This window comes from Notechis scutatus, chromosome 4 (assembly GCF_049901735.1).
Source record: "Notechis scutatus isolate UNSWTSFEM ecotype Mainland chromosome 4, rNotScu1.2, whole genome shotgun sequence".
NCBI lineage: Eukaryota > Metazoa > Chordata > Lepidosauria > Squamata > Elapidae > Notechis > Notechis scutatus.
The window spans coordinates 155,629,472-155,643,139 of record NC_142012.1 but is presented as its reverse complement, the minus strand read 5'-3'; the positions used below and the strand labels follow the sequence as shown (position 1 = coordinate 155,643,139).

Here is a 13,668-nt window from a genome sequence, read left to right as displayed (position 1 = left end):
CTTCTTCCCAAACATTAAAGAATAAAGACAATGTATATTTGACCCTCACAGGACATATTCAATCTTTCTTGGTCAATTGAGCTTAGGAGTTTCCTCTAAGAATAATTACAAAATAATGAAAAATTTTGAGCTTCCCCAAACCTGCTTATATTGTATTTTTATATTATTTCTGGTTAGATAAGCAATTGCCTTCACATTTGAACTTCAAAATAGGGCAATGGTAACATCTTCAGAAATGGAGAGAGGAGGAGGAAGGATCATTGTAGTATGCGTTTATTCTAAAAGGTTGTATAGTTTCCCATATTTAGCAACATGAAAGGCAATTCTGTATGGCTTCCAGCTGCTTCTTAAACTAACTTCAGAAATTCCAGTCCATATTGTAAGAGATAGCCCACAGGACCAAGCAAGGGGTCAATACAAACTATGGACACCAAGAGACCTGACTGGTGGTTCTTCTGTTTCTTGTTCATCATTCACTGGTTGATTCCTACATACATCACTCTATCAGTGTCTGCCATTTTCTTTTCAATTTGCCGTTCACTTTAAATGAAACTTGATTTATTTTATTTGTAGGCTTCTAGAGTTTCTCATTTTAATAATTCAACTTGACTTCTGAGAGTCTACTGCATTTAGAAGTGATAGACAAAAACATATCAAAAGTGATTTGTTGGGAAAGACTGTATATTATAGTCTATGCCTGTTTTATTATATTGTGTTTGTATGCTTATAATAGTAGCTGTAGTCAAACTTTTGTACATTGCCTATGATATTTTGGCTCAGAAATATTTTTTAATAAAGAAATAGATGCATAACTTAAAGAAAGCTGCTGTTTAAATAGGAATCAGGTCATTGTCTCATCCCAATTTACATTTCCTCATACATATTAATTATTAATTTATATTTCATGAGACAAAACCTCAGAAACAGACATAGCCTTCAAACCTCATTTCACAGCGGTTGTGAATCTGAATTTGGTTGACAACACGTCAACAAAATCTCCATGTAAACGCCAACATTAGAATGTGCTTAAAGTCAGTTTGATTTTCCATTTTATTATTCATCACTGTTGGCAGAAACAAATTCAGCAGAAGGCCCCTAAGTAATAATGACTAATTTGATAATGCTCTTACAAATGTCTGCTGTGGTTTTGCTCTTTCCTCATTATTCCTAATCATGCTGAATCATATTCTCGCTTAATAAATTTGAGGAAAAAAAAAAAAGCTGTGTGTAACTTAGTTACGATAACCCAAATTTTATGCCTGAAGCAGATGCTGAGAGCAAAAAGATGCCACTCTTTATGGCAAATATTATGTTTATGAGGAAAATAAAAACAGCTACCTTATTTCTAGACTGGAAAACTACCATGAAATGACCTGTGAAGAGAATTACAGGTAGTGCTCAACTTATGACCACAATGGGGCTCAGAAATTCAGTCATAAGTCATTTCAATTCAGTTGAAAGGTTGAGGCACTCAGGTGACCAGACCCATTTCCCCACTTTATCTATTTAAAGGCCACCATTAAGCGAATCCCCCTGGCCATTAAGCAAATGATACAGTGGCTAAGGGAACAGTGCAGTTGTTAAGGAAACCCAGTCTTCCAAATGGGCAGTTTTGGCTGGAAATTGGCAAAAAAAAAAAAACCTCTGGAAACCAGCAAAAACCATCACAGTCACATTACTGAGGGACTCTGCAACTAGTCATAAATAGCATCTGGTTGCCAAGCACTTGAAAATACAGTCTGGGTGACTGCAGGAAAGTGTGACATTTTACAATAGAGGGAAGAGCTTTATGAGCAATAAAACATCCATTTTGAGGCCATCATGACTCTGAACAGTTGTAAAACGATAAGACTTACCCATCAACTAATTTTGTGTTTTCATTATTTTCTCTTGTGTTTTTTCTTCACAAATGTACATTACAAAGGGTAATGGTAACTAATTGGTTTTATTTTGCATAGTTATTTTATTTATTTGTTTGCTTATATGTTCGTAAATAACTCAAGGTGGTGAGCATATCCAACACACCTTCCTCCTCCTATTTTCCCAACAACAACAACCCTGTACTTGGGTTGAGAGACAACGACTGACCACCCCAAGTCATCCAGCTGACCCTCATAGCTAATGTGGGACTTGAACTCACCATTTCATGCTTTCTAGTCTAGTGTCTTAACCCCTAGATCAAACTGGCTTTTAAAACTCCCATTGATATTCTGGATCTTCTACTTTCTCATTCAAATATCAGGATCACCTCAGAGGGAGGGAGGAATCTCTGACAGTGCTATATTGATAAATTTTAAACAGTTGTTAGTTAATGAACACAGATCTTATTTAGTCTAAAAATCACTAAAGAAGATGAGGTTTGAAAGCCAGAAGATTATTGAAATGAACATCCTAGATTTGGTGTCTATTTCTAAAGGTTATAATAGACTAGGAAAAAATTATATTGAGAAAATCATTCTAACCTTTGAATTTTGTTTAAAAGTTCTGTGAATTCTGAGCTCTTCTTTTTCATTTCCCTCAGAATTTCTGTGTTTGACTCACAATCTTGGATCTTAACCTGGCTTAACAAACTGATATTTCACTCCTTTTCTAAGCCACTTGACTATAACTAATAGATTTCTTAAATACATTCAATTATTGAAATAATCATTTTGTTTTTTAAAAGGTAAGAATCTTATACACATTTTAAATGCATTAAAACATATTGAAATCATTTAGAACAAATGAATCTTATTAAAGCTAAGCAGAAATAAATGGTGTAAGAGTGAAACTATTAAAAACTATTGCAAAGTTTTGAGTATTCAAGTTTGGAAAAATAGTTCACCAAATATTTATTTTACATATACATTTAGACTTCAATTCTCCAATGATAAACAAGCATCCTCAGTGAGGAAGGAATGCAGACTGTTTTCTGGTGTTTGGGATCATGCCACAGTGGAAATAAAAGGAATGAAAAAAATCTGGGCTGTCATAAACTGAAGTAATCCACGCTGCAGCTATTGGTTAGGCTGTGCATAGCTTTGGACTGTGTGAGGTGTCAATGTTTCACATTTGTTTGAGACTTTAAAGCAGCTGCATCTTTTCCTGAGATTACATGGCAGGCTATGAAATACATCTATGTGATCTAAAGCAAAGATTTGGGTGCTTTAAGATGTTACAAGTAGGTACAATGTTCTACGTACTGCCTGCCTGCCTGCCTGCCTGCCTGTCGGTCTGTCTGTCTGTCTGTCGGTCAGTCGGTCTATTAGAACCGTGGTGACACAGTGGTTAGAATGCAGTACTAGTACTGACCAGCTCAATGTTGACTCAGCCTTCCATCCTTCCAAGGTCAGTAAACTGAAGACCCACATTGTTTGGGACAATATGTTGACACTGTAAACCTCTTAGAGAGCACTTTAAAGCACTGTGAAGCACTATATAAGTCTAAGTGCTATATCTATCTATCTATCTATCTATCTATCTATCTATCTATCTATCTATCTATCTATCTATCCATCCATCCATCCATCCATCTATCAATTAATTTCTCTATTAAATATCACACTTGCCAGCCTATGGGTAGTTTGCAGATAAAGCAGTAAAATAATATAAAAGTTATAGGTAAAAACAAGTTAAAATCATATTAAAACAAGCGTTATAAACCAGATTAAAACAAAATTAAAAAGTGACAGTTACAAAGTTTTGATGGTCTGGCAAATATTTCAACTCAAATTACTTAGAACAATCTTCATGTAGGAGTCTGTGAAAGTAGCAGAGAAACAGGAGGATGTTTTGACTCAGTCCTAACTAGAACACATATTGTATTTTCCTGCAGATATACAGTATATTACTGGAAAAATCAGTAACAGTGGACAAATTACCTTTTCACAGAAGCTTGTTTGTAGTTACTGATCTTATCATTGAGATATTGGTTATTGATTGTTTTTAAATGTAGCTCTATATCACCACTTAGCTCTATATCACCAGCTCTATGTCACCACTTCTATCAAGCTATTGTAATTAAAATATTTGCAGTAAAATATTGTCTTTCAGGTCAAATGAGTTATTTGGAGACCCTGAAGTTATAAGTATTTTTAAACTATTGATTTTCAAACAGTCAACATCCTGGCAGAAAGGGTTAGCTATCTGAACTAGCAAATTGATGCTTAAACAATTAAATTCTCAAGTTGAAATTCCTCAGTGTTTCCATAATGTTTGCCAGCAGAAATTAAACCAACCAAAAAGCCTGCAATATTTCTTTAGAAAAAATCTAAAATTGCCACCCATGTAGTTTTAGGCTGCAGACTCTGGAAGGCTATCATGAATGAAGGCTAGAAAGTCAGTGTTTGGTGCATACCTTGCCAGTTTTATCAGGAGGTATAACATCAGAATAAAGGATAGCTCAGAACTGAATATGCAGCCACGGTCTAGAGCCAAGTAAGCACAACACAAAAGGAGAAAGAAGACACTTGGATGAAGAGCTATCCTGGAAATTACTATCCAAATTTCAGATATTTCTACACTTATGCATAGTATGGAAAATGGGATCTTTAGTTCTCCATGTTTCTCACAGAATGATAAGTATAATGTGACAAAAACAACTAAAACTTTATGGGATAGGATGGGATGGTGATGATGGAGTCTCCTTTAGAAGATTCCAAGGAAATAGGCCCAGCATAAAGGGTGGTGGAGTTGTACTGTGTATTGCTAAGATGACTTTGGATGATCTCCAAAAGGTAAGGAGACCAGCATTTAGGGATGATAGACCACCAGATGACCTAACAATACCAAAGCAGTTGGCTAGATTAGGATTTCAACAAAAATCCTGGAAAATCTCACTGTAATAGACATCTCTTTACTGTTGGCCAATGAACTACATGGACACTTTGAGTCAATCTCACAGGCAGATAAAATCAACCAATTACTAAAAGGTTTTAAAATGGAACTTTGTAAGCCGGCTAAGACACCAATGAGCCAGGAGTTTAGCCATAGTGATGTTCAAAGTCCTATTTTTGATTAGAACATTTATCAGTCTTTGATTTGTAGTTTATCTTATCTCAGTAATTGGTCAAGGCCAGATATTGCATACAGTGTTAATCAATTAGCAAGATTTAACGCTGAGCTGACTGAAAGGCACTGGCAAGCTGCTAAACTTGTGTTAAGATATCTGAAACAAACAATGCATTATGCATTATATCTGGAGCTAAAAGATGAACTGAATTTGACTGCATATGCTGATGCAAGTTTTGCTACAGACATAAATACTACATCGGGTACTGTAGTATTATTGGGAAAAGCATTGATTGGATGGAGGTCTATTAGACAGAAACGTCTAAGTTTGTCAACAATGGAGGCTGAATTCTCATGTTTGTCTTTATTATGTACAGATTTAGTTTTGTATAAGCAACTATTAATTGATATGGGAATTGATGTAACAGATTCTATTGTTGTTTATGAAGATAACCAATCAGCAATACAGATGGCTTCAAATATTGCTGTTAAAACAAGAACGAAACATACAGATTTAAGATATTTAAATGTGAGACAATGTATGCAAAGTAAGATGATTACGTAGAATACTGTATGTCAGAAAACAATATAGCAGATCATTTTACAAAGGCCCAAGGCTCTATAAAGCATAAGGCGTGCTGTGAAGATTATGGACTTAGAGTGTAAGGTTGTATGTATTGTCCTACCCAAAAGGGGAGAATGTTAGGAATATAAGGCACCTAACAGCTATTTGGGTTGGAAATATATAAACCAGGATAGACCTTTTAATACTGTATCTTTAAGAAAATGTAAAACTGTAATTGAGTGTGGTTTCTCAAACGGCCATAAGATGGAGCCAGAAACCTGGGTTGTTTAGTCTTAGTCTGAGAAGAAGTCTCAGTGAGTCTCTGTTTCCTTCTGTTGGAGAGTTTTGTCGTTCCTCCATTTTTCCTAATTCATGGATTTGATGTAAGTCTGATACTGAACTGTTTTTGACACTGGACTTTGTTATTGGATTATCCTGGATAGAAACTGACTGATTTTACCTGTGAATGACTTTGGACTGCTTGTTTTTAACTTTGCTTTAAACCTTTCTGGAAGTAAAAACCTACATTTAATGTACAGTGTATTTGTGTGCTGTGTGTGTATTATTCAAACACTACTCTCAAATACGTCTCCCTGTATGCGCTCATTCTTCTAACAGGGAATTACCTCAACAGAAATCCTGTTGAAAATGTTTGGATCAGAAGAAAAAGAAACAAGAGTAATAATGACTTAGTCAGAAAATGGAAAAAAGAACAAGGGTTCTGCTACCTGGATACGGTTTTCACAAATAGTGTAAAATCACTGAAGAAATGAAAGTGACCAGAAGCTGGGGGAAAGCAATCATGTTATCCTTGAACTTATAATAACCAGGTGATGAGGTACTGGGGTGATGAGGCCTTTATACTGGGCTTTAGAGGAATGGATTTTAATGAATGTTAGAAAGAAAGGAAAGCCAAACAGAGTACAAGCCATTACAAGAAGAAAGTGGTGACCTGATAATAGAATACTAGAAACTTGCTACTCTGCTGCAAATGATCCCAAGTACATGTCAGAAGAAAGCAGAGCTAAATACAACCAAGCACAATAAATTATCTAACCCTGGCATCAATTAGCTGGGCTAGATCCTAAATTTAACATCACCCTAATGTTCTTTCTCCCAGCCAGGTTTTGTCTCCATTATGGAAGCTGTTTCACATGACAAATACCCCTATTTTTAATCTCCTAGATTGAATATGCTATTAGTAGAACTCTACTAATCAGGAGGGAACTGATTCAAAAACTTTTGGTGGGATTATTATTTTTTTAACTACCGGTTCTGTGGGCATGGCTTGGTGGGCATGGCAGGGGAAGGATACTGTAAAATCTCCATTCTCTTCCCACCCCATTAACCTGATTTCCAGCTCCGTTGTTCTGTGCAGGGCAACAAAAAAGACCCAGCCAATCAGCTGGGACATGGGAGGCAGGGCCAGTCAGAGGTGATATTCTGAACCACTCAAAATTTCTACTACCAGTTCTCCGAACTACTCATAATTTCTGCTACCGGTTCTCCAGAACTGGTCAGAACTTCCTGAATACCACCTCTGAATTGAAGCTTAAGATAGATAGATAAAGAATAACAGATAACTTAGCTAAGTTAAACAAATTTAACTCTCCAAGGCCAGATGAATTGTTAGAGTACTGTAAGAATTAACAGAGGTGGTCACAGAACCACAGAACAGAACCATTCTTAGTCATTTTGGAGAACTCCTGAACAAGTAATGATGTCCTTAGAAGAGAGCAAAAGATATTTACATACATACTTCAAGGAGCCAGTGTGAATTAAATGCAGACAAATCAGATCAAATTAACTCTCTTTGGGAAAGTTACTAGCCTAGTAAAGAAGGGAAATACCCTATATGTAGTATACCTAGATCTCAGCAAAATGTTCAGTAAAAGCCAACACAGTGAAATCAGAGTCAGAGTACTATGCAGTCTGGGATAATTGGTATGAATAGTTGAATAGCAGGGATACGAATAGTAGATATAAGAAAAATGTATATAAATGTATGGACATCTGTATGTGTAGCAATGATGAGTGTTGTTAAAGATGAGAATGAGATATGTAAATGTGAAAAAGCATAATAAAAGTAAATAAATAAATATAAGAAATATGGTCATATCAGTATTTCTGATCTTTCTAGGGAATTCTGGGAACTGAATTCATCTTCTAAAAATTGCTGAGAAACACTGGTCTAGATGATTTTACTTCTAGATGATTTTACTGTTAGATGAACTCACAATTGGTTGAACGATGGCACCAAAAGAATCCTCATTAATACTATGTAGAATTCATTGATTCTACTATACTTAGTTGTTACTGAATCAGCTGCTTTGCTACAGATCTATGTGAGACTGTTTCATCTGGATGCCTATATTTAGTTTTGCACCATTGCTATTTTATATTAGTAACAAGATTTTTATAATTCATATTAGCAGGGGGAAAAAATCTCAAAAATAAATGAAAGAACTATTTGCTTATCAATGCAGATATCCCATGTAGATATATAGTTATAGATATATATTCAACATAATTTGATTAGTGTTCCAGACTAATTTAATTAATGTCTTGCTTAAAAAATACAATCCATTAAAAAATCTATACCTATTTCTATCTGCAGCTTTCAACATAGGTTGCTTTTCTAAGAAACTTCCACTATAGACAATTTTAGCATAAATTCCCAATGGTACAAATCGTTAACATAAAATACTCAGATGTCATTCCTTATTACAGATATTTGCCTCAAATAGGTTTTTAGAAGTAATTTATCTTATGCAAAGTCTGATTTAAATTGCAATGACCTATTTTTGCAAGTAGCTTTCAGAAATGGTAATTTTGTTTGTTACAGAAATGTATTTTTCTTGGTTGGATTTGGAGATAGCTTTTTGAATGGACAAAGAAGCCACTTCCTAGGCATATCTTTTGCAGGATTTTATTGACAGTACTTTGGTAATGGATACAGAAGCAGCGGGGGTGGGGGGTAGATGCACATTATTGTCTAACCCCTCATTTAGCATATTCCAATCAGTAAGCATACAATCTAGGAAGGATATTAATGAGTTGGAAAGGATTGAAGAGTGTGGGGATAAAAAACATCTAGGAAATTCCAGTATATTTTGTTTAGAGGATACAGAATATATCTGTTATATGGATCCTAAAGGCAAAATAGGAATGACAATTCATTTCATCCCAGTGAACACACTGCGGGAACCTGCTGGAAAATGGGTTTAATTTCAACATTCAGAACGAAGTTCTATTTCTGAGATCAATCCAAAAATTCCTCTTGAAGATATTGAGTGTCAAATATTATTATATTTTAAGTCAGGAATGGGGTACCAGGTTCAGACACATTTTTCCCCATTTTACCTCTTCCTAATAGTTCTTCACAGAAGTAGCACTTAATCATCACAACTACTGCAAATACTACCAAATGATTTCTTGTTCCTATGCCCACATATTTCAATCTAATAGGTAAAGTGTTGCTGGCTGGGGAATTTTGAAAGTTGAAGTCCACACAATTGAACGTTGCTGAGAAACACTGTAATAGGTCCTTGTGTAACCATTCTCAATGACCATCTCACCCACAGTGTTTAATTCTGGAAAAAGACTTCAGAAGTTAGGCCACTTCTACTTCTGTGTTGCAAGATCATGGTTAAATGAGACCCTCATTGTTAGCAACTATACATTGTGCTTTTTGTCGAATCAAAGATTATTTTGATCTTGTATTATTTAATACTTTGCTTTTTTCCTCTGTTCAGCAAGCTTGATTATGCCAAGCATGGAAGTTTTGTAAAACTTCTGCCAAATAGAAGTAGTCCTTAATTTATAGCCATTAATGTAATGACAGGTCAAAGTTATGATGGTCTTGGAAAACTTATGACTAGTCCTTGAAGTTATGCCCATCACACCACCACCAGTCATGTGATCACAAATTGAGCGCTTAGCAATCTGCTCACATTTATGATGGTTGCAATGTCTTGCAGGCACATAATCATGATTTATAACCTTCTCAACTGGCTTCCAACAATCCAAGTCAATTGGGGAAGCCAGTTGATTCTCTTTGCAACTGCAGTAAAAATGGTCATCAAAGCAGGTCCAGTCATGTGATGACCATTTCATTTAGTGACCAAAATTCCAGTCCATACATTCAGGACTACCTGTACCCAATCAATATTGATCTCCCAAAATCCAAAGAGTCTAGCTAAGTAGAAGAAAATGGTGTTTAACTTACAATGTTCCCATTTGATTGCTATTAAAGCAAGATTCTATTCCAGGAATCATGGAAGAATTTCTTGTACAAGTAGTATTTGCTCACAAAAGGACAGGCAAACTACTAGTGAAAATTTTCTCTCAGTTAAAAGTTGAGTATTATTATGAGCAGAATGTACCTTATGATTCTCGACTCCTGATGAATGTATCTTTTCTTTCATGTATACTGAGAGTATTTACACCAAGACAAATTCCTTGTGTGTCCAATCACACTTGGCCAATAAAGTATTCTATTCTATTCTATTCTATTCTATTCTATTCTATTCTATTCTATTCTATTCTATTCTATGGTATGCTATGCTATGCTATGCTATGCTATGCTATTCTATTCTATTCTATTCTATTCTATTCTATTCTATTCTATTCTATTCTATTCTATTCTATTCAGTTGCTTGGCTGCAGACAAGAGAGTGATGTTTACTATTTACAATTCATAATTTTGCTATAGTTCAAATCACACTTTTGAGAACAGCCAGTAATATTTTAAACAAGATGTCCTTCACCATTCCATTTCTTATTAATAGCTTTTTCAAGTATTCTTGTAGTCACAGAACACAATGTACTGAATTTCATGAAAAATGTGATATTAGTGTTGTAATTTTACACTCTGGAGCTACTGAATGCGTATATCGAAGACATAATGAAGTATAAAGAGTTGCAATAATACATACAGTTATGGTTATCACTTCTTGGTTTGTTGCTAAGAATAATGCCTTGTGTAGTTTTTGAATTTGAATTTCAAGCTTTCATTATAGTTCTGCTCAGTGGTAGCTGGCATTCACTGGATCAGTTGAAAAAGACAGCTTGGGAGACCACAAAGTAAGGCATACAAATTCAAAACAAGAAATGGTTGGGTTCGGACAATTCTCTTAACTAAGTCAGTGTAAGACCTAGCAGATGTACTCATACGATGTACTAAGTTGGGTTAGTGTTAATGTTGGTTTGGCTTTTTATAGCTCTAATATACTGTGAGAACCCACACTCTTCAATTGAAGAGTGTGGATTCTCACAGCATACTAAGCTGTATAAAATCAAACCAACATTAACACTAACCCAACTTAGTACGTTATATGAGTACATCTTCTAGGTCCTCCTCCTCCTCCTCCTCCTCCTCCTCCTCTTCTTTTCTCCTCCTCTTCCTTCTTCTCCTCCTTCTCCTCCCTTCTCCTTCCTCCTCCTCTTCTTCTTCATCTTCTTCATCTTTTTCATCATGACTTGGAAGGGACCTCAAGTCCAACCCCCTGCTCAAATAGGAGACCCAATACCATTTCAGACAAATCTGTTCTTAAAAGCCTCCAGTGATGGAGCACCCACAACTTCTGAAGCTGTCCCACTGATTATTTTAATTTTTCCTTAGTTGTAGGTTGTTTGGTTAGTTTCCATCCATTGCTTCTTGTCTTGCCTTTCCCTTCCCCCTTCCTTTGCATCCCTCAAATATCTTCCAAGAATTAAAACTTTGGAATACACAATGTTGATGGCTGATAGCATCTGTGAGTAATCCCTGTACTTTTGTCAAGTACAATGACTAAACTGAATAATGTAAGTCTCAATGACTATATAAAAGATAATAATTGTACCGGTTCCACACCCTTTGAAGAATATGTGCTTTATTATGAAAATATATTTGATCTTCACAAGGCGGTAAATTATAGTATTTATGGAATCTTAATGATCTAAGCGCAGTTGGAGCCTGAAGGTCAAGACTGCAAACAGCATCCTAAATTTCTGTTTACCAATGAAGCTTTGTATTTATTACAGCACTGTTTTTGCTGTTATAGTTAAAGGTCTGCCAGCATTTCCATTATAAACCACTATTTCAGAGGTTTATAACTCAGTCATAAATCTCTGCTCCAGAATGAAACACAGTGCAAAACAAGGACTCCGGTGTGGGAGTATTTTTTTCTCCCCTTCTATTTCTTTCTCATTTTCTATATGGAAATTCATATTTTTTTAAATGTACAAGCCAGAGGTGGTATTCAGCAGGTTCTGATCAGTTCTAGAGAACCAGTAGCAGAAATTTTGAATAGTTTTGAGAACTGGCAAATACCACCTCTGACTGGCCCTGCCCCCATCTATTCTCTGCCTCCCAAGTCCCAGCTGATCAGCTGGGTCTTCTTTGGTTGCCTTGTACAGGAGAATGGAGCTGGAAAGCAAGTTAATGGGGTGGGGAATGAAATTTTGCAGTAAGCTTCCCCTGAAGTGGGATGGGAATGGAGATTTTACAGTATCCTTCCCCTGCCACGCCCACCAAGCCATGCCCACCAAGTCACGCCATGCCACGCTCACCAAGCCACACCCACAGAACCAGTAGTAAAAATGTTTGAATCCCACCACTGGTAGAAGCCATCTAAAATATTGAAGATGAACAATCAACTCTCAGTGGATTCAATGGAATGTATATTTTTCAGAAATAAGAATTGGGGCTGGTTCAATATGCTTCCACCTTAAGAAGAGAAACCAAATGAAGTCTATTGTTTAATACATTGTTTCAACTTTTATGAATATCCACACATATTAATGTCAGGATATTATAGAATTTTTCTCTCCAGAGTTTTTAACTGAAGATGCCAGATGCTTTTTGCTGTGGATATGGGACTTCTAAAGCTCTAAGATACTCAGTGTTAGAATAAGCCATGAATAAACCATATCTTTATTTTTGATAACCTGTTTACAAGAAGCTTGCCAGATTGATTGCATCCCCATATAAACTGGCAGATAAGGTCTTCACAAATCCAGCCTATGTCATTTCCTCCCTCAAAGAAGCTTTAGCTGCTACATTATTTTTTTACTCTGTCTTTTAGTTGGTGATTCCACCACAGTTGAACTTATGAATGCTGGCTGAAAATGTTACGTGATTGAAGGCTAAATGGTGTAGATGACTTTGCTGTAGTAAAGAAATGGGCCATCCATGGGCTCTAATACAAATAAATATATTTGGACATTGCAGATACACCATTCTGGAAAAGATGCAGCTGCTTTAAAAGGTTGAGGACATATACCACATAATCAGCTCTGGGGTCTCCTTTTCCCTCTTTAAATCTAATGCATTACCACCATCTTTCATGATGCCTCCAAGACCTCCCTATCATCTGAGCTGCCATTCTTAGAATATAATAATAATAATAATAATAATAATAATAATAATAATAATAATAATAATAATAATAATAATAATAATAATAATAATAATAGGAAACAATGATAGTAAAAGTGAAAATGACTAAAAAACAAAATAAACAAAATAATAAATTGGATACACACTGGATTTCATGGAACATCTACAAAAATTGCAACGTCCTAGAAATGAACAATAGGCAGGAATGTTTGGTTGAAAAAGTAGTTGCAAATGGGTTAAAATATTATGGATTTCTGAATGCAAACTGATTAAAGCTTGGCTCATAACATCAGATATAACTGTGATTAAAAAGAAGAAAATGTGGATAAATAGATGTGGCAATAAAAGACAAGAAATTGAAGATCACAAAGTTTCAAGACCTGAAAATTGAAACCGAAATATTATGGCATAAACTGGCTGTGGTGTCCCCAGCAGTTATCAACACACTGGATGCCATACCAGAAAATCTTGGACAGTCCTTAGAAAATCTGCGCTTTGAAAAAATCTCTATCTGTCAATTGCAAAAGTCTACATTGGTTAGATTTGCACATATAGTTCACTGATACATTACAATGTCCTAGTTTTGGGGAAGAACTTGATGCTTATGAAGGCCAACACCAGCTAAAGAACTGATAGCTGTGATTTCACATTGTTGTGTCTATAATAATAATGTTTATCAACTATAACCTAATAGACAGCTTGCTTTTAAAAAGTGTGTCCCCTACAAAAAAGA

General features: G+C 35.5%; 1 protein-coding gene across 16 annotated transcripts in view; it reads right to left on the bottom strand.

Moving 5' to 3' along the window:
• The window catches only part of NAALADL2 (N-acetylated alpha-linked acidic dipeptidase like 2), a 625,547-nt gene that overhangs the window by 18,629 nt on the left and 593,250 nt on the right, over positions 1-13,668 (bottom strand). The window lies entirely within an intron of this gene.